This window comes from Podarcis erhardii, assembly GCF_964252035.2.
Source record: "Podarcis erhardii genome assembly, chromosome: 14".
Lineage (NCBI taxonomy): Eukaryota > Metazoa > Chordata > Lepidosauria > Squamata > Lacertidae > Podarcis > Podarcis erhardii.
Window position 1 is genome coordinate 13,352,391 of NC_138503.1, and position 15,209 is coordinate 13,367,599.

Genomic DNA, 15,209 nt, shown 5'->3' on the forward strand with positions numbered 1-15,209 from the left:
CCAAAAACTAGGTGCGTCTTATGGTCTGGTGCGTCTTATAGAACGAAAAATACGGTATATCAGTCTAGCAGAAGTTCTAGCCCCAGGAGTTGAATTTCGTATATTTTATATACCAGTTAATAGTCAGAATTTCTACTGGATTCAGTTTTCCACTCTCCTTAAGTTTGGACCTCCACCTTGCAGCAAACCATTCAGATTGAACCCTGTAGAGCTCGCTTGAGTAGCTGGACCCTTGGGACAGATGGAGTAGAGAAGCCTCCTTCAACCTGGTACACTCGGGTTACAGCCGCTTCAGGTTGCGTTTTTTCGGGTTATGGGCCACCGAAACCCAGAAGTACTGGAACGGGTTACTTCCGGGTTTTGGTGGTCGCACATGCACAGAAGCACTAGATTGTGCTTTGCGCATGCACAGAAGCAATGAATCATAACCCGCGTGTGCACAGACGCGGATTGCGAATGCTGCGGGTTGCGAATATGCATCCTGCACGGATCACGTTCGCAACCTGAGCTTCCACTGTACACTCCAGATGGACCACCCTTCCCATAAACCGTGGCCATTGGCTATGCTAGATAGAGCTGGTAGGAGTTGGGAGTCGAACTAGCAACATCTGGAGCGTACCAGGTCAGGGAAGGCTGAAGTAGCATAAAGTCTGAATGTAGACGGGCCAATATGGAGAGAAACCCAAGAGGTCATGGATGAGATGCACAGCCAGATGCCAGAAAAGGGCCCATGAGCTTACCTCCCCTAAGCATCCTTTCAAGTATTTTTCTCCACTGACAAAAACAACAACACTAAAGAGATTGTTCTACTGGATTTAGCAGAGTGTTTACATGAGATACTGGCTATTTACCCTGATGATCCTTCGTCCTGTGCCTGCTTTCAGGGATGTCTTCAAGTACGAAGTGGGATGTCTGGTGTGGGGATTACATTCTTTTGTGAATATGGGGCTCAGATGGCTACCTTGGTTGCAATGGCCTGCCCATAATTCATCAACAGACACAGCCCCCTGCCTCACTTTCCCATACTCCCAGGTGGCGGGGATTAGGAACAATGAACAGGAAGCTTGGATCAAGTCCCTTATGGCAGATTAAAGATCAGGCTTATTGCTTCCTAGGGGAATTTGACATAATTGCCAATAAACAGGATAATGGCTGTGACGTCAGTAGAGAAGGAGGGCAGCTGCACCATTGGGACACAGGTTTCAACTCCTGCATTTGATCTTACCGTATTGGCCCAAATATAAGCTGTACCCAAATATGAGATACACCTTTAAAATGGGGGAGGGGGAATACCCGAATATAAGCCACTCCATTCCTCGCTGCTCCTGGCTGCATACTTGGGGGGGGGGGAGCCGCACTGTGTTGCCGGTGGCCTTTCCCCTTCCTCACTCTCTCCCTCCCCGGCCTTGGGGAAGAGGACGGGGGACTACGCTCGGGATAGGCGCCGCTTTGCCATGCTCCTGGCGCTGTTTGCCCTGCACTCCTGGCTGCATACTGTAAAGTCGCGAATATAAGCCGCACTTTAACTTTTCAAGGTCAGAATTTTGGGAAAAGGTGAGGCTTATATTCAGGCCAATATGGTATTTTAGTCAGCATATACACCATTCAGTGGTGTCCAAACTTTTTTCAAAGAGGACCAGATTTGATGAAGTGAAAGGCCGTGAGGACCGACCGAAGAGTTGTTAACCTTTTTTTAGGATTGAAGTTGTTGAGGATTTTACCCCGGGAAATAAAATAAATGGCCACAGGGGCTGGATTAGGCCCCCGAAACGGACTTTGGTCTTGCCATCTTAAGCACATAATTCCCCCCAAGGTATATACAGTGGTACCTCGGGTTACATACGCTTCAGGTTACAGACTCTGCTAACCCAGAAATAGTACCTCGGGTTAAGAACTTTGCTTCAGGTTGAGAACAGAAATCACACGGCGGCAGCGGGAGGCCCCATTAGCTAAAGTGGGACCTCAGGTTAAGAACAGTTTCAGGTTAAGAACGGACCTCCAGAACGAATTAACTTCTTAACCCGAGGTACCACTGTATTAGCAGTTGTACCTTGTTAAGGGTGGTGGGAATTGCAATTCTGTGCAGGGTCAACTGCAGTACCCAGGATTCATTAGGGGAAGCCATGTGTTTAAAATGTGCTGTTGCGTAAACACCCCGAGAGTCTCTCCCACCATGACATCCCACCACACCCAAACTCCTCTTCCACAGGAGTATCAAAGCTCTTGCTTCCCTGAAGAGAAAGCCAAACAAATAATTGCATGGGTCTGATGGTTGGTTTGTTTGTTTATTACAGTGTCATATCCCGCCCTTCAGTTCAATTATGATGCCAGGGTGGCTCACAATTATAAGTAAAACAATCAGAAGACGACAAATTACAATGCAGTAACTAAAAAAAAAAAAAAGGACACCGACCCTCCACATCTCACAGTACCAGTCAGCAGCATTAACCAATCTAACAGCAGATTAAAAGATTTTTTTTAAAAGCTTTTCAGATAAGCGTTGTCGCGCAAAACAGCTCACATCAGTTAATGAGACCATGATGCCCCGGTCTCAGGATTGCAAACTCGAAAAACAAAAAGTAGGCAAAGGAAGCGTGGCAAAAAGCAGAGGGGAAAGGTTTTCAAAGCAAAGAATGACAACTGGGTCACATCCACGCCATAGCACCAAAGCACTGTGATGCCACCTTAACAAGTCATGGAGAATCCTGGGAACTGTAGTCTGTTATGGGTGCTGCTAATTGCAGCTCTGCGAGGTCAGCACCTCTAACAAACTACAGTTCCCAGGATCCTCCATGACTTGTTAAGGTGGCATAACAGTGCCTAAAATGTAAGGTGTGGATGTGATCCTGGAGAAAACAAGTTCCACAGTATAGGTTTATTACTATTATGTTCTTACATCTCTATCCCATCTTTCTTCTATCGTGGAGTCCAAGGCAGCATGCATGTATTTCCCAGGTAGCGCCCCCATCTAGGCACTGACCAAACTTAGACCTGCTGAGCTTCATCCACCAGCCTCATGTGCTATCAGGTCATACCCCTGGACCCATCCCATGCTCTCCAACATTCCACTGGCAAAATTTTTTGTTGTTTAGTCGTGTCCGACTCTTCATGACCCCATGGACCAGAGCACGCCAGGCACTCCTGTCTTCCACTGCCTCCCACAATTTGGTCAAACTCATGCTGGTAGCTTTGAGGACACTGTCCAACCATCTCGTCCTCTGTCGTCCCCTTCTCCTTGTGCCCTCCATCTTTCTCAACACCAGGGTCTTTTCCAGGGAGTCTTCTCTTCTCATGAGGTGGCCAAAGTATTGGAGCCTCAGCTTCACGATCTGTCCTTCCAGTGAGCACTCAGGGCTGATTTCCTTAAGAATGGATAGGTTTGATCTTCTTGCAGTCCATGGGACTCTCAAGAGTCTCCTCCAGCACCATAATTTAAAAGCATCAGTTCTTTGGCGATCAGCCTTCTTTATGGTCCAGCTCTCACTTCCATACATCACTACTGGGAAAACCATAGCTTTAACTATACGGACCTTTGTCGGCAAGGTGATGTCTCTGCTTTTTAAGATGCTGTATAGGTTTGTCATTGCTAAATGGCATAAATTAGGATGCAGATATTTCGGTGCTGCACGCCTATGCAAGCCAGTTGACTCGTGTGAGAGTGCGGCACCAAAAGGGACACATCTTCTGGTGCCAGACAGCGTGGCACCACTGAAAGCGCCGGCTTATCTTCCTGCCCAAGTTCAGTGGCAGCAGTGCTGGAGCAAGGAAGTGGGACATTCCAAGATCCAATCAGAAGCTTCTGTAATTCCAGCATGTCCTGGGGAAATTGGGACAGTTGACAATGTGTTGTGTTTTTCACACAGTAGTCCAGATCAGAGTTTCCCAAACTTGGCTCTCCAGCTGTTTTTGGACTACAACTCCCATCATCCCTAGCTAGCAGGACCAGTGGTCAGGGGTGATGGGAACTGTAGTCCAAAAACAGCTGAAGACCCAAATTTGGGAAACCCTGGTCCAGATTACCTGTTTAACACAAGACCCCTTGGTGGGGTCTTGTCCATGGGTCGGCAAACTAAGGTCCATGGGCCAGATCAGACCCAATAGCCTTCTAAATCCGGCCCGTGGAGGGTCCAGGAATCGCCGTGTGGATCACCAGCGCACACGTTCTTTTCCTCTCCCTCCCTCTCCCTCATATGGCGGCAGCGCCTCCCTCCCTCCTCATGGCTTCTCCCTGCCCTGCCTAGAGGAGGAAAGGGGCTGGGCTTTGTTGGTGCCAGCCCCTCTCCGGAGCCCTTTCGCGTGCCGCTCATCGTCCATTTCCCCCCCAAAAATATAGTCCGGCCCCCACAAGGTCTGAGGGACAGTGGACCAGCCCCCTACTGAAATGGTCTTGTCTGAGCCTCTCTTTGTTAGGATTCCACTTTCTTAAGTAGAAGAGAATAGAACTGGTTTGTTTATTTAATAAATCAACCAAGATAAAGGGACATTTCCAAATTCCCCCGCTCCATACTCACTAACTCTCTGTTCCACCTCTCAGCATTTCTTCACCACATCAGACCCACCAGGGGCCAAGGAAACCCAGCTCTCTATGATTATCCTGATTGAAGGTTAGCAGTCCACACTAAACTAATATTATCAGTCAAGGATTGATATTTACCAGTAACTCCGCTTGTGGGTTGCAAATTAGTCTCTAAATACCAGTTTGAATGCTAATTTTTAGCCCTAATTATATGCAGCCTTAATAATTACATCCTATTTCATTGTTATAATTACCATAGTTCATGGCAAGACTCTTCGTGCGCCGTTTTGCAAGTGTGACTCCAAAGCCGTTACTGTGATAAACAAGTATTAAAGCTACACAGTAATTAGTTACATACCAATTTACATTTGAATTGTGTATACTTGGGGAGAAAATAGCGTGAAAAGATTTCCAACAGCACCAAAATGCACTGGGACAGAAGCAGTGCTTTATGGGAAGAAAAATAAGGGAGAAACAGGGCCACTTTCTTTCCATAAAGGCAACCAATTGGCAACTATATAAAAGGGCAGTTCCACATGGCAGTTTATTCTGAATTCAGGGCTGCTCACGAATAGAAGTTTTGCAGCGTCCACACTACAGTACAGTGGTACCTCTGGTTACGAACGTAATTCGTTCCGGAGGTCTGTTATTAACCTGAAACCGTTCTTAACCTGAGGTACCACTTTAGCTAACAGGGCCTCCTGCTGCAGCCGCACAATTTCTGTTCTCATCCTGAGGTAAAGTTCTTAACCTGAGGTACTACTTCCAGATTAGCAGAGTCTGTAACCCGAAGTGTTTGTAACCAGAGGTGTTTGTAACCCAAGGTGCCACTGTATCCTCATCAAAATGCCATTCCATCGTTGCCTCCTGCAGGGCTTTTATTTATTTGTTTATTGGATTTTCTGCAGAAACAGTAAATCTGGATTAAATGAGAAAGCAATATGGCCTGGATTTTATTTGATTTTTATGATCCGGTGCCACACAAACCTTGTACCTATGAACAGCGCTGAGCAGAATGAAACTGACATGTGAAAATGCTGAGTACTTTTGCAGAGTAACCAAGATGGACAGTATTGTTCTTATACCAAATGGACATCAGGTATCAAATGGTATCAGTGGCTCCGTAAAACCTGCCCTGTTTCTTTGCAGTATGTGGATGCGGTTAAGTTATTTTATCCTTGTGCTGAAGGATCACAAGTGTGCAATGAAATATACGGCTCAGTGATGTTAAGGCTGCTCTCGTATCTCGGTGAATGATGATGAGCCAAGGTCTGCTATGAACTCAGTTGCTCAGAAGACCCATACTGTGTGCAGTGCTTTGTATCCATCCTTGATTATATCCAGATCAGGGTTGGGGAACCTGTGGCCCTCTAGATATCGCTGAATTACAATTCCTGATATCCCTGACCATTGGCTGGGCTAGATGAAGTTGGTGGGAATTGGCAATAACTCAGTGAGTTCCAGGTCCAGCATCTCCAGGAAGAGCTAGGATAGAACCCAGTCCAAAAAACTGGACAGTTGTTGCCAGTCATGTTGCCCATTCCTCATCTAAGGTTTGTATCCAATTAGGCCCTACTCAGAGTATACCTGCTGAAATTAATGAAGCAAAACTAGCAATGCTCGTTGACTTCAGTGGGTCAAGTCTGAGTAGGACTACCATTGAACTGAGTAGGACTACCTACACTGAGTAGGACTACCACTCTAAATGGCACGGAATATTATACAGGGCACATTATTCCCAACTGCTCATGATAATTTAGACTACTAAGACCTTAAAATGGGAGGAAGGGGGACTAGGGCTATCTATCAATGGGACCCCATTCCTGTTGGCTGGTCACCAACTGGATGCCACCAGGTGTAGGGGCCGCCAATAAGGAGAGGGCTACATAGAGATACATGGAGGTAGAGCAGCTCTCCATTACCAAGGATAACTTTCAGTTGGGAAGCAGAAGTGTAAGGAAGAAGAAGAAGAAGAAGAAGAAGAAGAAGAAGAGTTTGGATTTGATACCCGGCTTTATCACTACCTGAAGGAGTCTCAAAGCGGCTAACATTCTCCTTTCCCTTCCTCCCCCACAACAAACACTCTATGAGGTGAGTGGGGCTGAGAGACTTCAGAGAAGTATGACTGGCCCAAGGTCACCCAGCAGCTGCATGTGGAGGAGCGGGGACGCAAACCCGGTTCCCCAGATTACGAGTCTACCGCTCTTAACCACTACACCACACTGGCTCTCTGGATGTGTGTAACTCAAAGACCTGAGCCAATGGATTCAAGTTACAAGAAAGGAGATTCTGACTAAACAACAGGAAGAACTTTCTGACAGTAGGAGCTGTTTGACAGTGGAACAGGGTCCCACAAGAGGTGGTGGACTCTCCTTCCTTGGAGGTTTTTTAGCAGAGGTTGGGTGGCCATCTGTCAGGGATGCTTTAGTTGAGATGCCTGCATTGCAAGGAGTTGTACTAGATGACCCTTGGGGTCCCTTCCAACTCCACAAATCTGTGATTCTCTGATTCTACAGCTAGAGCCACCAGCAGCTGTTGGGTGGTTGCACTAATCACCCTTTCCAGCAGCTGCTGCTCTCCTCAGCCTCAACCTACTTTGTCTCACCAGTGATCAGGCCATGACTCACCGCCAAGGCTTAGGAGATGTCTGTCAGCATTTCTGAGATGCTGAGTCAGTGCTGACAGACAGGGACATGCTGCTGCTCAATGAATCAGCAGACCCAGAATTTCCAATCACATCATCGTATTGCGGAGATTTTGTCACCATCTTGCCATAATCATAATGCTGGCAAGACACTGGGACTTCATTTATTTATTTATTGAATTTATACACCGCCCTACACCAAGAGGTCTCAGGGCAGTTCACAGAACAAAATCAGAATACAAAGCAACGGCATATACAGCATATACATAGTTTTTTTCCTCTTCCTTACATTTTAGAACTCAGGGCCATCCAATGAAAGTGAACATGGGAAGACTCAGGGCAGGCGAGAAAAGTTCTTTTTCACACTGCAGGTACAGTGGTACCTCGGGTTAAGAACTTAATTCGTTCCGGAAGTCCGTTCTTAACCTGAAACTGTTCTTAACCTGAGGTACCACTTTAGCTAACGGGGCCTCCCGCTGCCGCCATGCGATTTCTGTTCTCATCCTGAAGCAAAGTTCTTAACCCGAGGTACTATTTCTGGGTTAGCGGAGTCTGTAACCTGAAGCGTATGTAACCCGAGGTACCACTGTACTTAAAATGATGGAATTTGCTACTATAAAAGGTAATGATGGCCACCAACCTGGATGGCTGTAAAAGAGGTACAGACAAAGTCATAGAGGATGACACTATAAGCAGCTCCCAAGCACAATGGCTATGTCCTCCCTCCACTGTCAGAGGATGTGAGTCTCTGTATACCAGTGGCTGGGAATCACAGGTTGGGAGAGTGCTCTTGTTGGCTTCCCATATGTATCTGCTTGGTCATAGTGAGTGCTGGACTGGATGAGCCTGCAGCTTAATCCAGCAGAGCTCTTCTCATGTCCACATTGTGGTTTGCTAGGTGTGTTTATTTACTTAGCTAGCATCCAGTTCCACTCTTACTGGGTCCAAGCTGTCAAATTAAAAGAGACAGGCCCACCCCCCACCTGCATCACAAATGTGTTGAAGTGTGTGCCTTTTTTAAAAAAAAGCTTTTCCAAGATAAGCAAGCATTCAATAGCTCTCTGCTTCTAATTTTCTTAAAACATTCCTTCCTAAAAGTTGTCAGAATGGGGGTCGGGTTAAGAGTTGCAGTGAGGAACAACTTCCAGGATAATTCAAAGATAAGGCTAAATAGCTTCACAATGTGCTCTTTAATCTGCTTGCTATTGACACAATGCTGGCATATTATGTCTGCAGGATTTAAGGAGCTTTCCTCCCCATGTAGCTGATGGTTTATCATGTCAATAGAGGCCTGAATTTACAAGCAATTGTTGTGCAGAATTTGTGCCTACACACACACACAGAGAGAGAGAGAGAGGGAGAGGGAGAGGGAGAGAGGGAGAGAGAAGCCTTTTTCAATGTTTTCAAGTGGTAGATTATGAAGCTTCAAAAACCTTTAAGGAAAAAAAAACCTTTAAGAATATAGGTTTACTAGACTGTTGCTTGTTGCATATAACATTACTGCTATTAATAATTATATTTATTAGTCACTTCTCCACCAAAGCAACCCAAAGTGACTTATAAAAATGATACAAACATTAAAATCAATAATAAAAAATGAAGCAGAATGAGAGAGAGAGAGAGAGAGAGCGCGCGATCTCATATTCTGCTTCAGTTTTTATTATTGGTTTTAATGTTTGTACCATTTTTATAAGTCGCTCTGGGTTGCTTTGGTGAAGAAGTGACTAATAAATACAATTAATAATATATATAAAGGTAAAGGGACCCCTGACCATTAGGTCCAGTCGTGACCAACTCTGGGGTTGCGGCGCTCATCTTGCTTTATTGGCCGAGGGAGCTGGCGTACAGCTTCCGGGTCATGTGGCCAGCATGACTAAGTCGCTTCTGGCGAACCAGAGCAGCGCATGGAAACGCCATTTACCTTCCCACCACAGTGGTACCTATTTATCTACTTGCACTTTGATGTGCTTTCGAACTGCTAGGTTTGCAGGAGCTAGGACTGAGCAACGGGAGCTCACCCCGTCACGGGGATTCGAACTGCCGACCTTCTGATCGGCAAGTCCTAGGCTATATGGTTTAACCCACAGTGCCACCCGCGTCCCCAATAATATATATATAGAGAGAGAGAAGGCCTATCCCACTAAGAGAGGCCACAAACATCTACAACCCTCCAGAGCCGAAATCCTGGTTACAAAGAAACATTTCCCCCTGGCGTCTTAAACTAGAAAGTGATGTGTCATGTGTGCCTCCCTAAGGATTGCCTCCCATATGCGGGGAGCCACCACTGAAAAGGTCTGTTCTCCTCTTCCTACCCTCTGCTCTACCCTCAAAGGTGGAACATGGAGAATGTTGAAGGCATCTCAAGGCAAACAATACAACTTTTTGCTCAAGTCTTCAAATGCAAACTAGATTGTCTTCCTTTCCAAAGGGGCAGCCAATAAAGTCTGCAATCTTAGTCACACTTCTGTAGGACTAAAACCCAGTGGGACTTTCTTCTGGAGACACTTACCATTGCAGCCAAAATAGCAAAGAATCTTTTCAGAGTCTTAAAGACTGCCGCATCGATTATGGCATGAGCTTTAGTGGGCCAGAATCGACTTCATCAGACACATGGCGTTGTTTGTTTATTTATCCCAAAAGGGGGGGGGCTTCTAAGTGGTTTACAAGTAGAAAAACCAATTACAGGAGCATTAAAGTATAAACATCCATAATTAAAGTACACAGTTAAAATACACGGTGAAACAATCCCATTAAAACATTTAAATATAAACATTCATAATTAAAAGATCCAATAAAACAATCCCATTAGAATAACACAGTAATTAAAACAGGAGACTCGGGCTGAGAAGTCACAGGGGTGTCTGTGTAAGCAGGTACAGCTTCAGAAATCAGCAGAATTCAATTCAGATGGGGGGCTCTCCTGTCTCACCAGGGAGCACGTTCCATAACATGGGTGCCACCAGTAAAAAGGCCCACCTCCATGTCACCACGAGCCAATTATTATCAGATTGTGGTACGGCTAAATGGTATATATGCATATACAGTGGTACCTCGGTTTAAGAACAGTCCAGTTTAAGCATGATTTGGTTTACAAACTCTGCAACCCACAGCGCCACCTGCGTCCCTGATCACTCTTGTAAGCCCAGCACTAAGAAGGATCTTGCCCTCTGCCAAAAGGGGAGAGCAATCCTGCTTAGTGTTGAGAGCTCTCTGCGAGGGCTCCTGTCCCCTTGCACCTGCTTCTTTGAAGCTTCAAAGCCACAATTCTCTGAGTGCTTTAACGATGAACCCATCTTCCCAGGAAACTGGGAAATGTAGCTCCGCAAGGGATCAAGGGGTCTCCTAGCAACACTCAGCACTCTTAATAAACTACACTTCCCAGGGTTCTTTGGGAGATTGTTGAAAGTGGCACGATGCCAGTTTAAACGTAGTGTACCCCACCTTCTGAGACGCGCTGTCACACTGTCATTCATACCGTCATCTCTTCCTAATGTTTTGTCCAAATCCACTTTGCTTGTCATTTGAACATATTGGTTTGGATCCTACCCTCTGGAGCAACAAGAAACAGATTTGTTCCATCATTTATGGGGCAGCCCTTCCCATATCTATCGTATTGCCCCTAAATTATCTCTTCCTCATTGCTTTCTAGGCGACACTGGTTTAGGAAAAGCCAGTGGGGTCTATTTGTGGGCATGGCTTTGTGGCTGTCAGGGTTTTGAAATGCTCATGCCATCTTGGATCTGCCTCAAAACATTTCAAGCCTCTCACAGACCTTACCCTTGATACCCACACATTATCCTTCTGGTTTGCAGTTTGATTCTTAGATGACATATGCGGTTACCACCCTAGTTTCTACACTGAGCGTGCAGATTTTGACACCCGCATCGTTTGGGTTACTCCCTTGGACGGAGAGACGTGAAGAATACCCTTATGCTTCTAAAGAGGCAAAAGCTTCTGGTGTCAGAAAATGGGTCTGTTGAATGTCAGCTGTACAGAAGGCCGCAGTGATGTAGTCTTCAGTCTGTCACCACCCGAAAACATCAGAGTGAACTATCCAAAGGTTTGCCTGCCAAAAATGGCCCATTCCCATGGCTGGGAAACTTTGTTGGCAGTCACTGAAGAGAATGTACTGTGGGCCAAACCTTTAAACCTCTCTCTCTTCCTCTACCCCACAATCACATCAGTTGTTAACTCTCTAAGCAAAACTCCCATCGAAATAAAAGGAGTTTTTGTCAGCTTCTGCTTTTTTTGCGCGGGGAGAATTGTGCCACAAATATTTCTTGCAAGTAAATATGAGATCTTGACCAGGTCTGTGAAAGGAGAAACCAAGCGCTTTTTAAGGCAAAGTTACAAGTGCGATTTAACAACTTTGCAGAGTTAGTGAATAACCACAGGGAGTAATATATTGAAGCCTTGGGGTGCATTGCTGCTCCTGTGGCCAAACTCCCGGTGATTTTACTTAGCAGGTTTTCAGCCTTGGACTTGATAGAGAAAATCAGTTTTTGCTGCAATATGTTTTTTGAAATGAAATTCTGCTTTCCCTCCAAGCTCAAATAATAAAGCTCATAGAAACATCCCCCCCCCCAATTTTCCAAGTGGTTCATTTTTCCCCCTACTGTTCTATGCCTTCAATGATTCATGTTTCAGCAGAAAAATTAATAAATCATCATCAATTCTTGGCATTTATTTCCAAGATTAAACCCATGGTACTTAAAAAAACAAAAAACCCTATATATTACTCCCCCATTTTATTGAAGACATTTCAGATCTCCCACACCCCTCCTTTCCCATTTTTTTTTTTACCTTGTCTGTGAAAATGGACTCTCATTATCCTGCCAAATTACAGTGTACTGAAGGACTGTCATTTAAAGTAGGAATGAGAAATTTTGAGCAAGCAATCTTTGAGAAAAAGGAAACGTGTTCTCGTGTGTGTGTGTGTGTGTGTGTGTGTGATATTTGATGGGAGTTCTTTTCCCCACCTGTCTGACTTCTGATAACTTATACATGTTTATAAAGTTGTGTGATTGGAGAATAGTTGTGGGCTCGCTGGTGAAGGACGAGGGAAAAAACACGTGTTGAGGGGAGAAGCTTAGAGACAGAAAGAGAGGGAGGAAGGAAGGAAGGAAGCAAAGAAAGAAAGAAAGAAAGAAAGAAAGAAAGAAAGAAAGTAAGTTTTTAGAGCCCACCTTGTTTCTGTGATTTCACATTGTGTTTTTAACATTGTGCTTAAATTGTTGTAACCTGTCCTGGAACCTCAGGAGGAGGGCAGGTAACCAACGTATTATTAGCAACAGCATTGTAAGTACTATTGAAGAGGTGTTGCGCGGAGGAAAAGAGAAGGAAGGAAGGGATTGCAGGGAAGATTGGGGACAAAGACAAAACGAATGATTTGAGAAGGGGGGAAAAAGAATTGGGTCTTAACTTTCTTAACTTTCCTGGAGGGCTGTGTGCATTCAGAGCCTCTTGGCAGCTATTGTTTGTCCTCAGGATGTCTGAAATAAGGCTTGAATAATAAAAGAGGAGAGGAGAGGAGAGGGAGGGGAAAACGAGAGAGAGAAAGACGGCTCCTTCATGACCACTGCGCGAGCTCTGCCAGTGTAACGGAGGTGTTTGGAGTTGTAGCAGCTCCTTGGAAGCGGGGGTGGTGGTGGGGGGAGGCCACTGAAGGGTCAGAGGGAAAGAGACAGGGAAGGAGGGAGCGATGGAGGGGCGGAGGGAGGGATGGGGGCCTCGCCGCAGCCAGTGAGGGCGAGCTGCCCAAATCTGCTCGCCTTATCCCAGCCTGTTGGGGGTGGGACCCTGAGCTCTCCAGCCGCCTGATGGTTGGGAGGGAAGCGGCGGCAGCTGCCTCCCCCCTCTCGGCTCCTTTTGCCGGAGTGACTGGAGATGGATCGTATTACACCATTTGCCTCGCTCGGGTTTGTTTTGCTGCCGGCGCGTCCCGGCGCTGCTACCGCCGCCGCGAGTTTTTGCAGGAGGAGGTTTGCGAGGATGAGGACGGCCAGACGCGAAGCTCGGGGAGAAGCGCCGAGCTGGAGCTCGACTCTTGATTCGATTCTGATATTTTGATCGCAGATATTATTATTTTTCCTACTACCCTTCTTTCTCCACCTTGGTATTCCCGCGGCGGCTTCCTTCTCCATCTCCCCTCCACCAAGCCCGTGGATGAGGTAAGGAGAGCTCCGTTTCCACAAACACACACAAGCCGATTGCAAAAGCCATTCCCCCCCCCACTTCCCCCTCCCCCGGTTTGCTTGGCAGAAGCCGAGCTGCGACAGCGCGTCTCAGCATCTCACGGCTGGCTAGTTATTGTCTGAATGGCGTGCACACGCAGGACAGCTGATCGGCTTGCAACGCGCGTCGCGGCGGAGCTTCCCCGGGGAAGGAAAATGGTGTTGGGTGTTTATATCTAGGTCTGTGCGTGCACGGGGAGGCAGGACGGGAAGAGTCCCGAGACGAAACCGGGTGTTGGTTCAGGTGCAATCCTGCAACAATACTTTCCCGGGAGTCAGTCGCATTGGAGTCAATGGGGCTTCTGAGCAGAGACGTGTGGATATCCGCGCCCCCCCCCCCCGGGTTATTTTCTTTTTGACTCGTTGCTTGCAGGCGCTGCAGCTTGTGGGGAGGTGAGGGCTGGCGAAAAGCGTCTCGGAGGCGACGACCTGCGTGTTAGATGGTCGTTTGAAAAGTTACAAGGTCTGCCAGGGTCGGATGCGCTCTTGCGCTTTTCTTTTCTTTTTTCTTTTTTTGCCTTCCCCTTTTTTTCCTGTGCGTAGGTGGATTTTTCTTTCTTTCTTTACGCTTATTTCGTTGTGGGTTACTGTATTCGGTTTGGAGGAATCGGACCGAGAAGATCGCGTCCTCGGCTGCAGGCGAGAAAGCAAACGTGCGGGGTTTAGGGCTGGGAGAGCGAACCAGCCAAGTTTGGATCCGGAGCGGTTCTCTTCGCAGGGGCTGGCTGTGCTTTGGGGAGAAAGCGGCGGCTGCGGAGGGAGGGCTGCTGGGCAACAAGGAGACGGAGAGAGATGCTGCTCTCTTGAAGGGCCAGTCGAGCAGGAGAGAAGGAACAGGAGGAGGATGAAGGAGCCAAGAGCCCTGCGGACAGCTGGGGAGCTTTGGTCGCATGACGGTTTTGCACCAGGGGTAGGGTTGGGAGTGCTTGTTTTTACCCCTCTGGCGGTACAGAGGATTAGAGGAGGAGAAGGGCTGGAAATTGGTCATGGACCGGCAGGGAACGGAGAGCAGCAACTGGCACCAGGTTTTGTGCTGGTGTGTCAGATCTGAGCAGCAGCAGGTAAGAAAACCTCGGAGGTCCGCAGAGCATTGGCTGGCCAGGTTGGTTCGGAATTCTTGAAAACTCAGGCTTGCCTGGAGAGCCTAGGAGCACAGGAACCCAGACCTTTGGCCCATCGCACTCAGTACTGTCCACACTGGCTGGTAGCAGCTCTCCAGAGTTTCAGCAAGGGGTCTCTCCAGCCCTACTTGGGGACTGAACCAGGGACCTTCTACAAATGTTTCACCACTAAGCTGCAACCCTTCCTCTAGAAAGCAGGTCCTTTCCACCCCAGGATGGGTGAGTCACAAGGCTGTGATGCATCTGGCTGTTGGGGTTTTTTTAGGGGCACAGAAGCATTGAGGCTTTGCAAACGCTCAGAAACTGCTTAGCACTCCAAGGCTTTAGCGATGGCATTGCAAATAGGTTCCGGTGGTGCAGACCTGGCAAACCTTGAGAGGGGTAATGTGCCCACCTGTCGGTTTCTGCTCAGCCCAGGGGCATCATATCCTCCTGGAGGGGCTGGCAATCTGGGCAGAAAAAGGTGCTGACCCACACTGCCACGAGATGGTTGTGTGAGTGTGAGTATTTGGGATATGGGGAAAAGGGGGTGGTTTGAAAAACTCCCATGTAGGCATTGCTTGACAATTGGTTGCAGGGATCCTGGAGGTCCCTGGATCACCACCCTCTGTTGCTCTCCTCCTCTGTAGATCTTGGTATCTGGGAACTTTGTCGACTGGTGAGGCAGGGACACACACATGAATAAATCAAATGAA

General features: G+C 47.1%; 1 protein-coding gene across 3 annotated transcripts in view; it reads left to right on the forward strand.

The window, feature by feature from the left end:
• Window positions 1-15,209, forward strand: part of SEMA6D (semaphorin 6D) — a 421,542-nt gene that overhangs the window by 328,274 nt on the left and 78,059 nt on the right. Inside the window, exon 2 of one of the 3 annotated variants that reach the window (XM_081838793.1) lies at window positions 13,309-13,330. The exons of 1 other annotated variant lie outside the window; for it this stretch is intronic. The gene's annotated coding sequence lies outside the window, so the exon portion shown is untranslated. Of the gene's footprint in view, window positions 1-13,308; window positions 13,331-13,994; window positions 14,734-15,209 lie in introns of those variants that run through there. One more of the 3 variants, XM_081838795.1, reaches the window with a different exon arrangement.